Genomic DNA, 14,169 nt, shown 5'->3' with positions numbered 1-14,169 from the left:
AAGTTCGTTTACCTCGATGGCTCTTAGTTTCCACAATTGCTAATCCTTCTGCATAACAATACCTGTGGCAGCCGTGCTCCCAGGGCCCTGCATTTATTTGCTTCATGTGGATTGGTTTTTGTCATACTTCTGCTAAGAACAGTTTGCGTAATAAGATGGAATGCTTTACTTTACTCCATGGTAACACGTCTGTTCTTGGAATCAGGATTCACTCTTTCATTTGTTTGTTCAATAAATACTTGAGCACCCATTATGTGTCAGCACAAATTCTGAGTGATGATTCTTTCTTAATAAATCTTGTTTCTATTTCAAAATATTTTCTTAGATTCACATGTATAAAACTCCACAAATCCATTTATCAAGGAAAATTTGGGGACCAATGGTTAGTTTTCAGTCTTGGCACTGTTGATGAATCTGTTGGATAATCTCCAGCAAGTCATTAGGAGTATCCTCTGTGTTCCATGAAGTGCTCACTGTTCAACCACATCTATCCCCACACCAGGCAAGTTTTGCTTTGCAGCCTCTTGTGAGGGCTCCTCTCCCCGGGGAGAATGTCCAGTGGCCCGCAGGTGGGTGGTTCCTGTGAACCTTACTTCCCAGATAACAAATGAGTTTTGAGCCAAGAAGGACGGCTAGGACTGGAGGCCAGGTGAAGCTGGGAAAAGTCATTTGCTAGATTCCACCAAGAAGGACTGAAACCAGAGGACATTGTCAAGTGGCCGCATCCCCAGGAGAAAGCCGGGCTGGAGGACGGGGAGGGGTCCCAGCTCAGCATTTGGCACTGGGGGCTCAAGTGGCGATGTTTAGAGCCAAATACATGGAGCCTGCTCTCTGTCCTTGGGACGTTAGTTAATGAGGGGTGTTTATCTTATTTACTGCTATGTCCCAGGCCTTTTATGGCCACCCCATGCATATCTGAATGTGCCAGCGGTCCGCGCCTGAGTACCTCCTGACATTTAATGCATCCCGGTGACATTTTTCCCAGCAGTCACCAGATCCTGAATTGTTTTAATGAACCATTCCATTTTACCCACGAGGATGCCGCCTTACCTGAGTTGTAACCCAGACGCAGCCCTCACTCATCGTTCCGGCTCGGTGGGGACCAGTCAGCACCGCCAGGCTCTTTGTTTTCCCAGATCCGTGGTTGGGGCATCTACAGATTAGCTAATGGAGGGTGCTCCATCTTGCCAAATGTTAATGGTGTAAAATGTGATCATTTTGCTGACAAACGTAAACAGGTTTCATTCTGACTTGCAGTAGAAATAATCCCTCAATTTTGTACCCTGGGAACAATAGATTTTGTGGATGTTGATTATTCCATTTCTAGCTCCTTCCAGTGATACAGTGATTCTTTCAGTTGCAGCTTTGAGGTGATATGTGTGTGATGTTTTCTCATTAGCACCCTAATGATAGATACGACGAACTCACGACGAACTCCGTGTCTGTGTTGCTCCATCTTATAACCGCAAATAAATCTGTTAGAGCAGTTGCTGCAGAGACATGTACTGCCTCACCCTTGCCTGCTCTGAGAAGTTTCTTTTCCCTCCTCCAAAGTCATGAAGAGCTCAGAGGTCCGTGAGATGATGCTCCACCCTCACGTGTTACTTTCCTGTTCAGTGCAACTCACCAGGGAAATAACTTTTCGTTTTAACCTTGGGTTAATATTAATAGTCTGGGAATTTTTCCAGAGAATGTCATTTTACACACCTCTCCACTTCTGCAAATGTATGCAAAACGTACCCTCCATGTAGCTCTCATTATGACATTTCTCCTCCAGTTTTAGTGAAAGACCTGTTTAAAATTACATAGGGATTTGGCATTAGATTTCATACTTAAGGAGCCCACTGGTAGGACTCTTTTTGATGGCCTCTAAACTCATAGTGAGGAGTTCATAAATTTATATTGTGTCTCTACTACTGTCCTAGGCCCTGGGGAGACTGAGGGGAGCAAAGCCCTCCTCAGGGAACATACAAGCTGGTGGGAGAGGCGGAAAGATCATGCTGATTGCAGCCTGATCAAGGAAACCTGGTGAGGGCTGGGCGGGAACAGGGGATCCAAGGACAGGTGACCAGGTACCTGAGGTTGCTGGGAATGTCAGGGCAGCTTCCCTGAGGGAATTCCGTATGGGCAGAGTTCTGAGGGATGCATCGGCCTGACAGTGAGGGTGAGGAAGCTCCCAGGTGGAAGGTGAGCAGAGGTCCAGGAAATAGGGGAGGAGAAGGGAGAGAGGAAGCCTCTGTGTGGGAACAATCAGAGGCAGGAGGCTGGGACCATGCAAACCCCATTGGTCCTGGTGAGAACTTGGATCTCCATCCTAGGAGCAGAGAAGGGAGTGGGTGGTGGAGACACCACTAGGTTTCTACTTTGAAAACAATCACCCTGGTTTTGGCTGGAAAATGGATTGGGGATGTTCAAGATGGCATGTGGCTTTCTTAGGAGTCCAGGAAGGAAGTGGTGGTAGCTTGGACTGGGGTTTTCGAGGAAGAGGAAAAGGTGCACATGGATTGGGCAGATATTTGGGAGGTAGGATGGGCAGGACTTGGTAGTGGATGGAAGAGGAAGTGTTAAGGATGGCTCTGCCGTGCTTGGCTGGTGCAGCAATTTATTGAAACAGGCGACACTGAAAGAGGACCTGGTTGTAGAGAAGCACTGTGAGTTCTAGGTGCCTACATGATATTTCAGTACATCCTTTGGTTTTCTTTATGAAGTTCTGACTCTGAAATTAGTGCAAGTAGCGTTACACATTCATGTCAGCTCCTGATACACAACAGTGGACCCTGCAGTCAGGATTCTGGCTCCCAGCGTTGGCAGGACAGGCAAGAATTCCCAGTGTAGACAGAGCTTCTACAGAGGGGTGAACCCTGGGCTCCGCATGCAGCGGGGAGGGCGGCATGGAGCACAGCGGGTGGTGGTGGGCACGTCAGTGCAGGGCCCACGTCTCCACTCCGCAGTTCCCAGAGAGGAGTGTCTCCCACACGGCAGCGGGCGCGGGACAAGGAGAGGGGTGACACTCATGTGGCCCCTCTGGATCTGTCTCATCCCGTGTGGTGTGACACCTGGGCAGCTTCTACCCTGAGGAAGAGGCCAGCAGTTTGGGGAGGTAATTTTTTTGGGGGGGGCGGATTTATTAGGGAGCCAGCTTGAGGATCAAGCTGCGTTCTCCAGGAGGTTTTATCAGCCATCCAGCTGGTATTTTGATCAACTTCAGTTGGAGTCGCAGCGTTCTGTCCCTCACACTCCGGTAACACGTGGCTGCATTTAGCTCTGGGCTTCCCTCAAGTCCTTCCCTCTGCCTGGAATGCGCTGCCCCCAAGGCCCCACCTCAGCATCACGCCCTCCCGGCCCTCTGTGGCCTCCACCCGCAGGTGGTTTGCGCGCCCACCTGCCCCCACTGCCGACCCCTCTCGCTGAGCCTCCGCGTCGGTTTCTGAAGCTTCACGTATGTATCTGTCACCACCATGTGTTCCGGGTTCCCGAGACCGTCTGTGTCACCTCGCCCTGTGCTGGCTCTCACTGTTGGCCCAGTAACTGACAGTGGCCATTGCTGGAGGCACAGAGACGGGAGGACAGATTTCAGCCGAGCTGCACCCGGGTGCCTAGAGGAAGCGTCTGTGAGTCCTCATGCAGTGCTGCCAGCTCCCGTGGGAATGCCCAGGGGAGAAGACGGCAGGACGGAAGGACGGATGTGGGTGCTGACCCGGGCGGGAACTGGACATGAGCTCTGCCCAGCACAACGTGTCCTTGTGATTCTGGGTGGCTTGGCTGAACAAAAAGCAGAAATTAGAAAGCACGGCAAGACCTGCTACTGGTGGTAGGAGTCTCAGAAATATTTACTGGGAACGTTACTACGTTCTAAACACTAAGCATCCTCCAGGCATTATCTCATTTAATCCCCACAACAACCTGTGAGATGTAAAAGCCCGTTGTACGAATGAGGCACAGAGAAGTTAAGTACCTTGCCCCGGGTTACACAGCTAAAGAGTAGGAGATCTGGACTCAAACCCAGACTGCCCGGTGCCAGAGCCTGCACTCTGATGTGACCTTCACAGGAAGGGCAGTGGCTGAGACATGTTTTCAAATGGGAAAAGCCTTGTCTCCAGGACGGGAAGCCCCTGTGTTACTAAAATCAGACTATAACTGCACAAGCCTTTCATTATAAAGGTGGACATGGTTTCCAAACAATGCAAGGCAGGCAGAGCACAGATTCCCTTTCCTGGAGAGAGACCCAGGGGTATAAAAGAGGTGGAAGAAGAGGTAAGCCATTTGGTGAGCCCAGACTGGGGACTGGGTCTGGATCTGGCAGGACGAGGCAAGCTTTCCCGGGATGAGACAAGAGAAAAGTCTGAGGGCGTCCAGGTTGAGAAGAAACGTGACGTCTGGTATGAAGCACATGCCGGAACTGAAAGGAGGAGGCTGCACAAGAAGGGTGTACGTGTTTCTAGTGTGGGCTTGTGAATGAGGCATCTGCCAAGGGGGTGGCGAGTGTCATAAAGGGAAGGCCCTGAGGGTCAGGCAAGCATGGCACCAGAGAGCATCGCCTGTCTTCATCCCCCACCTGCCCCCTTCACACCCCGCTGTGTGCTAGCCAGGCAGGTTGCGCATGGCACCCTGGGTCCCCACCCAGGGACAAGGCGGGAAAAGCGAGGTCCTGCCCAGGGGAGCATGCAGTCCAGATGCTGGGTGATTGTCAACTCATGGCACCGACCTTTGGGTGTTAGCTCATCAATTCCCACAGAGAGGTAGATACTATAAAGCCCCTTCATGTTACAGATGAGGAAGCAGAAGCTCACAGAGGCTGAGTTATCCGCCCAAGTTCACAGAGCTGACTGGGGTGCAGCAAGTGGTGGATGTAGGGCCCAAACCTGCATGTCTGGCTCAGAGCCACGTTTTGACCTGCAATGCTGAGCTGCCTCCCTGCCCAGGACACAGCAGACCACCACGTTCAAATCCACCCTCCCATGAAGGCTGCTCGGGACCAGGGCCAATAAAAGGCAAGGCAGAGACTGAAATCTTCTCATGGAACAATCAGGCTAATGTGACTAAACGCCAAGGTGATGAAAAGACAGCGAATTTAGCCCAACAATGGAGAGGAACCATCATGAAATTCAGAGGTTTTCTTGGGAATCAGATGTTTTTCATGCTCCAATATCATTTGGGAAAAAAAAAAAGAACATAGAAAACGTTCTCAAATTTCCAATTTCCTATTTAGAAACATTATGTAAAGAGCACCAGCAAAGCGAAATGAAAATGAACTTGAGAACAAGCAGGATGCTAGGCAGAGAAATTTCTTGGCAGGGGAAGGAGAGAAAAGGAGCCAATACACACGCACGTTGTGGTGCATTCGACCTGAGTGAACAGTGTTGGGGGAGCACTTAGTTCCAGGGCAGGGGTGGACATGGAGGAAAATGTACCGAGAAATGAGGGAATGCTCCAGTCCCGAAGGTGAACAGGGACCTATCAGGGAAAAGGTCTTGGTTGAGGAAGACAGGGCCTTCAGGTAGGAGAGGAGAGGAAGTAACACAACGCAGCTGTGGGGCGGCTGGCGAGTTAGAAGTTCCTTGGAAGAAAACCAGACGGATCTGAGATTGTCTGAAAGTACGATGCAGGTGAAGGGTTACGTTTTCACTGATGCACGATAAATTAGCTGGGAGGCTTCGAGAGTCAGGACAAGTGAAGGATGAGAAAGGACAGTGGTGGAAACGAAGGCGTGACCATATAGTGCAAAGCGTGTTGCCGTGAAAGGAAGCAAAACAAGGAAGAAAACATAAAACAAAAGCCGCCACCACCCCAACAAAACCAAACCCAACAACAAAATAAAATAAAATGAATACTTTTTGAAAAGGGTGCATGTCCACCTCGTTTTAAAAGGTATGGGGACTTCCCTGGTGGCACAGTGGATAAGATTTGTGCTCCCAATGCCAGGGGCCCGGGTTCAATCCCTGGTCAGGTAACTAGATCCCACATGCCTGCCACAACTAAGAGTTCGCATGCCGCAACTAAGGAGCCTGACTACCTCAACAAAGACCCCGTGCAACCAAATAAATAAATAAAATTGTTTTTAAAAAGGTATGGGGACTTCCGGGGTGGTGCAGTGGTTAGGAATCCGCCTGCCAATGCAGGGGACATGGGTTCGAGCCCTGATCCGGGAAGATCCCATGTCGCAGAGCAACTAAGCCCGCAAGCCACAACTATTGAAGCACGCACACCTAGAGCCCGAGCTCAGCAACAAGAGAAGCCACCACAGTGAGAAGCCCGCGCACTGCAACGAAGAGTAGCCCCTGCTCGCCGCAACTAGAGAAAGCCTGCGCGCAGCAACGAAAACCCAAAGCAGCCAAAAATAATTAAATTTATTAAAAATAAAATAAAATAAATAAAAGAGCTTGCGGTACGCGGGCCTCTCACTGCTGTGGCCTCTCCCGTTGCGGAGCACAGGCTCCAGATACACAGGCTCAGTGGCCATGGCTCACGGGCCCAGCCGCTCCGCGGCATGTGGCATCTTCCCGGACCGGGGCACAAACCCGTGTCCCCTGCATCAGCAGGCGGACTCTTAACCACTGCGCCACCAGGGAAGCCCAAGTTTTTTTTTTTTTTTTTAAAAAGGTATGGAATAGGATACAGATAGTACTATGGAATGAGATATAGGTATGTATAAAACTTGAACACATGGTTATACTTTAAAATAAGAGCTACCGCAGCTGAGAGAAAGCATTTCACAACTTGGTGCGGGGGGATGGTTACATGACCAAGGTCCCACCCCAGTAATTTCTCTTGTTAACCAGTTTCTACTGGGTCTTTCAAGCTGGGTAACTTTGAAATGTAGTATTTAAAAGACCGGTAGTTAAAATAAAGTAGCTAGATCAGGAAAAAAAGCATGGGAAAAGTTTTTAATTGTGGTAAAATATACATAACAAAATTTACCTTTTAACCATTTTAAAATAAGTGGAATTAAGTACGTTCACGTTGTTGCGCAAGCATCACCATTCTCCGTCTCCAGAACTTTTCATTCTCCCCAACTGAAACTCTGTACCCATTAAGTAAGTCTCCACTTCTACCAGTCCCTGGAAGCCTCTATTCTACTTTCTGTCTCTATGAATTTGACTATTCCAAGTACTTCCTATAAGTGGAATCACAATATTTGTCCTTTTGTGTCTGACTACTTTCACTTTGAATTATGTCCTCCAGTTTCACCCCTGTTGTAGAGTGTGTCAGAACTTCATTCCTTCTTAAGGCTGAATGATACTCCATCGTATGGAGAGAACGCATTTTGTTTATCCACTTCCATCTTTTGGCTAGTGTGAATGCTCTTATGATCATTGGTTTACAAATATCTGTTCAAGTCCTTATTTTCAATTCTTTTGGATACATACCCAGAATTGGAATTGCTGGATCATATGGTAATTTTATGTTTAATTTCTTTAAAGAACCACCATACTCTTTTCCACAGCAGCTTTATCATTTTATATTCCCACCAGCAATGCACGAGGGTTCTAATTTCTCAACATCCTTGCCAATATTAGTTGTTTTGAGGGCTTAAAAATATTTGCTTTAATAGTCATCCTAATAGTTGTGAAGTAGAAACTTATCTTAGAAAAGCATGGAATTTAAATCTTTTAAAATCATTAGAGAGATTTTGTATTCAGATTGTACCAAATTCAATTACAGTCTGACAACCTGGATATCCATCTTACCATAAAATCTGGAAGCAATAACTAGTCTTGGGCAGAATTTTGCATTTTTCAAATGCATGGTTTTTGTGCCTGGAAAATATAATAAGGTATAAGATTGGAGCGATGGGTGGAATTATTGTTATTGTGTTATGGTCCTCATTTTAAAGAAGAGGAAACTGGGGCAGTAAGAGTACACAGTGACTTTCCATCGTTACATAGCTAGTGAGTGTTAGAGGCAGGATTGGCTCTCAGGGCTGTTCTGCTAGATGTCATATTCCTTCCCCGATACCACAGTGTAGGTAAATCCCAACATCTAGACAAATCCTAGAAATATGGTTTGTACATATGGTAATATGTAAATATTTATAAATGATTTACGTGTGCATATGAGTATACACACACACCTGTCTATTCTGAGTGCAGGGTAGGCTTTTAGATACAAGGTAATCAACCCTTCTGTCCTCAAATTGGTCCACATTCCATTAGATAGTTAAATGTAAACCAATTCTGGAACAAACTTGAATAGAAAATCTGCGATGATAAGGGGGAGAGAGGCTATGTGTAAAGCATGTTTAGCTTTATCAAAGGCAGCTATAAGATAATGTAAATTAAAGCATGTACGGACACCAAATATTACTACTCACTAAGTCACCAAATCACAGACCACCACCAGGCCACGTAGCCTAAAGCAAGAACAGGTAAATGGAACATTGATGAAGCACAAAATCAAGGTTTGATTGACAAGTCAGTAGCTACTTCTAATTCAGTGCTTTCACATCTTTCATTCCCTCCCTACCCCTGCCACCGCCTCTTTTCCCTTCCCCTGAAAGAACAGGTGTATACTAATGGAAGGACAACAAATTGGGAAGCTGGTGACAAGACTAAAGGAAAAGTAGGAGATAAAAGGAAAAAAAGGGCTGTTATTGTCATTTTGCAGGCATTATCTCAAGTACTGTAATTTGCAGGTCCTCAATGACTTCTTAGTTCTTTCTTCTTGGTTCTTAGTTCACACCAGGCCTCATACATGAGGGTTCCTGCTTATTTCAGCAGCGCTGGCTGAAAATTGAGGGTTAATTTAGCTGCAGATCAACAGCATCAGTGGCACTGGATCCTGCAAACTCAGGAAGAATTTTCTTTAGTTCACTGTACCTGATTTATAAAGGCTCTACTTTGCTTCCAGGAGTATAATAAATATTAATTAACTTGCAGTAATCTTACTTAACAGTTTTATAGTAGCTTCATAAAGCATAATTAAGATAACAGACCAAAGACTATATCAATACTAGCTATTATTATCTTGCTTCATTAATTTTCAAAAATACAGTGTCTAAGCAATATCTTAATCACCTACATAAGTAGAGTTTAGTCATAGTACTTGCCAAGGGACACTTTCCAAGGTACAAGGGAAGTTAGCACGTTTCTGGATTGGGAAGCAAGATTGGAGGAGGAAAATTAGTGAGTATGTGCTCATCAGCATCACCTCTCATAGATATTATGATTCCCAATAATCAGATGAAGAGACTGAGGCTCAGAGAGGCCACTTGCCCCAGGGTTGTGCAATGAATAAGTAGCAGAACCCATTCCTCACTTCCTGGAACACAAAATCCTGGGCTCCTGGAAAACAATGATTTTTCCCAGAGTGCACTCTCAACCAGAAGAGGCCCAGGGCGCCTTTCTCTGGGTAGAAATATGGGGAAATATGAAAAGCATGAACACAAGGAGTATTTAGCTCAGTGTGCAAGGATGGAGTGTGATTGATCATACCTCAGGGGTGTGAATGGTTATTTTACAGAAGATGGTTATAAGCTTTGCTTTATTGGCTTTCAGGGGAGAAAAGGAAGGGAATGAGAGAAAATGGAGTCATTAAGGATTTGGAGTAGATAAGGAGGAATTGGCAGTGAAATCGGGTACCAGGGAAGTTCAAATGCCCCTAGGTAAACTGTGAAAATAAAATAGTCTTATTGGGTTGGTCCTGCCTGAAGGTATGCTAGACAAGAGGAAAAAGTTGCAGGTGTACAACTCATTTTGAGCCAAGGTCTCTGAGATTTGAAGCTATTGGAGGAGAGAGGGAAAAGATAGCCACACTTACTGCACAGGGGTGTGGGAGATCCATGGGAACAGTCCTCTGATATCCCATGTAATGATGGGATTCATAAGCTCTGCCTAGTGTCTCTTAATCTTAAGCAAGAATCAGCTTATTGCTTTCTCAGTGATAGACTGTGTATGTACAACAAGGGAGGAGAACATGTAATTTTTTGGAAATTTCCTGTTTGAAGTCCTTATCTGTCCAGAAATTATTCTTACTTTTGGGGGGACACATTTGGGGAGTTTAATTTACATACAGTATAATTCACCTCTGTTAAGTACACCGTGAATGAGTTTGGGCAAATGTACGCAGTCACATAACCTCCACCACAGTCACGACATAGAACATATTCATCACTCTAAAAGTTCCCTGCTGCAGTCAATCCCCACCCCCACCCCACCCCCGCCAACCCTGACCCCTGGCAACCTATTTGGTGTCACTGTAGTTTCACCTTTTCCAGAATTTTATATGAATAGAATTGTCAGCCTATATTCTTCTATGTCTGGCTTCTTTCGTTTTTTGAGATAAATCTGTATTGTTATATCAATAGCTTGTTCCTTTTCATTGCTGAGTTATACTCCATTGACTGGATAAACAACAATGTGTTTATCCATTAACCATATGAAGACATCTGGGTTGTTTCTAGTTTTGGGCTATAATGAATAATGCTGCTACAAACATTCATGTACAAGTCTTTGTGTAGACATATTTCATTTCTCTTGTGTAGACATTTACAAGTGGTATTGATAGTCATTTGGCAAGTAGGTTTAACTTCAGTAAAACTGCCAAATTGTTTTTCAAAGTGGCTGCACCATTTTTTATTTTCATCAGCAGTGTATTAAAGTTCCACTTGTTCCACATCTTCACTAATACTTGATGTCATTAGTTGTTGTTTAACCATTCAGATGGTTGATTAGTGGTCTCTCATTGTGGTTTTAATTTGTTTCTGTGAGCATCCTTTCATTTGCTTATTGGCCATTTGTCAATCTTCTTTTATGAAATTTCTGTTCAAATCATTTGCTCCTTTTTTAAAAAAAAATGGGTTGTTCATGTTTTTTATTGTTATTTGCATTGTAAGAGTTCTCTACATAGTCTTAACACCAGCCCCTTGCTATATTTGCTTTACAAATATATTCTGCCGGGCGGTGGCTTACCTTTTCATTTTCTCAACTTGGCTGAAGAACAAAAGGGTTTTTTTGTTTTTAGTTTTTTTGTTTGTTTTTGTTTAGCTGTTTAAGAAATCTTTTTAAACCAACAGTCACAAATGTTTCTCTGATGCTCACTTACAGAAGTTTTATAGTTTTAAGGTCATGCAGTTATGTCTATGATCTATTTTACATTAATCTTTTTAGTATGGTGAGAGAGAAGGATTGAGTTTCACTTTTTCTATACGGCTATCCAACTGTTCTTTTGAAAAGACCCAGAGTTCACATTGAATTACCTTGTGCAAAACAATTCATCGTATAAATAAGAGTCTTGGCCTGTATGTCTATCCTTATGCCAATACCATACTGTCTTCATTTCTGTGACTTTATATTAAATCTTGAGATCAGGTAGTGTGAGTCCTCCAACCTTGTTCTTTTTAAATAATTATTTTGGCTGTTCTAGGTCCTTTGAATTTCCATATACATTTTAGTTTAGCTTGTCAGTTTCTACAGAAAGAACTGCGAAGAATTTGATCAGAATTCTGTTGAATCTGTAGATCAATTTGGGGAACACTGACATCTTCACAATATTGAATCTTCCAATCCATACACATGTTATACCTCACCTTTTCTTTATGTTTTTAAATTTATCCCACCAATATTTTGAAGTGTATAGCTCTTGCACATATTTTAGTAAATTTATGCCTAAATACTTCATATTTTTATACTGCTGTAAATGGTATTTAAAATTTTATTTTTCGATTGTTCATTGCTAGTATATTAAAATATCATTGAATCTTATACTGACCTTATATTTTGGGATCTTACTAACATCACTGATTAGTTCTAGTACCTTTTTGGAGATTCCTTGGGAATAATTTTTTATGTACACAATCATGTGTCCTGAGGATAAAAAATAGTTTTACTTCTTCCTTTTCGATCTGTATGCCTCTGTGTGTGTGTGTGTGTGTGTGCACCCTATGGCACTTGCTAGGATTTCCAGTATAAGGCTGAATAGATGTGGTGAGAGTGGACATCCTTTGACCATTCCAGATTTCAGAGAGGAAAGTGTTCACTGTTTCATCATTACGTATGATATTTGCTGTAGGTTTTTTATACATTCTCTTTATCAGTTTGAGGAAGTTTTATCTTATTGCTGGTTTGCAAAGAGTTTACAGAAACAGGTGTTGTACTTTATCATGAGATTTTCTGCTTCTATTTAGATAATTGTATGGTCTTCCCCTTATTCTTTTAATGTAATGGTTTACAGTGGGTAATTTTCTAGTGATAAACCAACCTTGCATTCCTAGTGTTTGTTTTGTTGTGGTTGCTTTGGTGGATTCGATTTTCTAATATTGTTTCTTCTGATGTCTTTCTCTGGGTTGGTATCAGGGTAATTCTGGCTTCATAAAGTAAGTTGGATGTGTTCTTTGTATTTTCTGAAAGATTTTCTAGAAGATTGGTATTATTTCTGCCTTCAATATTAGATAGAATTCACCAGTAAAGTCATGAGTGGCTAGAATCTTCTCTGCAGGAGTGATTTTAATAGAGGATTCACTTTTTCATCTTTTTAGTTTCTACCTCAGTTCATTTGGTAATCCGTGTCTTTCAAGGGATTTGTACATTTCATCTGTGTTATCACACTCATTGGCATAAAGTCCTTCCTAATATTAATAATTCCTTGTTTTTTTAAGTACCTGTAGAATCCCTTCTCTCATTCATCATGATAATGGTACATTTGTGTTTGTTCTTTCTTTTTTTTTTGAATTTTATTTAATTTATTTTTTTATGCAGCAGGTTCTTATGAGTTATCCATTTTATACATATTAGTGTATATATGTCAATCCCAATCTCCCAATTCATCACACCCCCCCCCCACCACTTTCGCCCCTTGGTGTCCATACGTTTGTCCTCTACATCTGTGTCTCTATTTCTGCCCTGCAAACCAGTTCATCTGTACCATTTTTCTAGGTTCCACATACATGTGTTAATATACGATATTTGTTTTTCTCTTTCTGACTTACTTCACTCTGTATGACAGTCTCTAGATCCATCCATGTCTCAACAAATGACCCAATTTCGTTCCTTTTTATGCCTGAGTAATATTCCATTGTATATACGTACCACATCTTCTTTATCCATTCATCTGTCGATGGGCATTTAGGTTACTTCCATGACCTGGCTGTTGTAAATAGTGCTGCACTGAACATTGGGGTGCATGTGTCTTTTTGAATTATGGTTTTCTCTGGGTATATGCCCAGTAGTGGGATTGCTGGGTCATATGGTAATTCTATTTTTAGTTTTTTAAGGAACCTCCATACTGTTCTCCATAGTGGCTGTATCAATTTACATTCCCACCAACAGTGCAAGAGGGTTCCTTTTTCTCCACACACCCCCCAGCATTTGTTGTTTGTAGATTTTCTGATGATGCCCATTCTAACTGGTGTGAGGTGATACCTCATTGTAGTTTTGATTTGCATTTCTCTAATAATTAGTGATGTTGAGCAGCTTTTCATGTGCTTCTTGGCCATCTGTATGTCTTCTTTGGAGAACTGTCTATTTAGGTCTTCTGCCCATTTTTGGATTGGGTTGTTTGTTTTTTTAATATTGAGCTGCATGAGCTGCTTATACATTTTGGAGATTAATCCTTTGTCAGTCGCTTCATGTGCAAATACTTTCTCCCATTCTGAGGGTTGTCTTTTTGTCTTGTTTATGGTTTCCTTTGCTGTGCAAAAGCTTTGAAGTTTCATTAGGTTCCATTTGTTTATTTTTGTTTTTATTTCCATTACTCTAGGAGGTGGATCAAAAAAGATCTTGCTGTGACTTATGTCAAAGAGTGTTCTTCCTATGTTTTCCTCTATGAGTTTTATAGTGTCCGGTCTTACATTTAGGTCTCGAATCCATTGTGAGTTTATTTTTGTGTATGGTGTTAGGGAGTGTTCTAATTTCATTCTTTTACGTGTAGCTGTCCAGTTTTCCCAGCACCACTTATTGAAGAGACTGTCTTTTCTCCATTGTATATCCTTGCCTCCTTTGTCATAGATTAGTTGACCATAGGTGTGTGGGTTTATCTCTGGGCGTTCTATCTTGTTCCATTGATCTATGTTTCTGTTTTTGTGCCAGTACCATATTGTCTTGCTTACTGTAGCTTTGTAGTATAGTCTGAAGTCAGGGAGTCTGATTCCTCCAGCTCCGTTTTTTTCCCTCAAGACTGCTTTGGCTATTTGGGGTCTTTTCTGTCTCCATACAAATTTTAAGATTTTTTCTTCTA

This window comes from Mesoplodon mirus (assembly GCF_964341445.2).
Source record: "Mesoplodon mirus genome assembly, chromosome: 2".
NCBI lineage: Eukaryota > Metazoa > Chordata > Mammalia > Artiodactyla > Ziphiidae > Mesoplodon > Mesoplodon mirus.
This window is presented reverse-complemented; position numbering follows the sequence as displayed.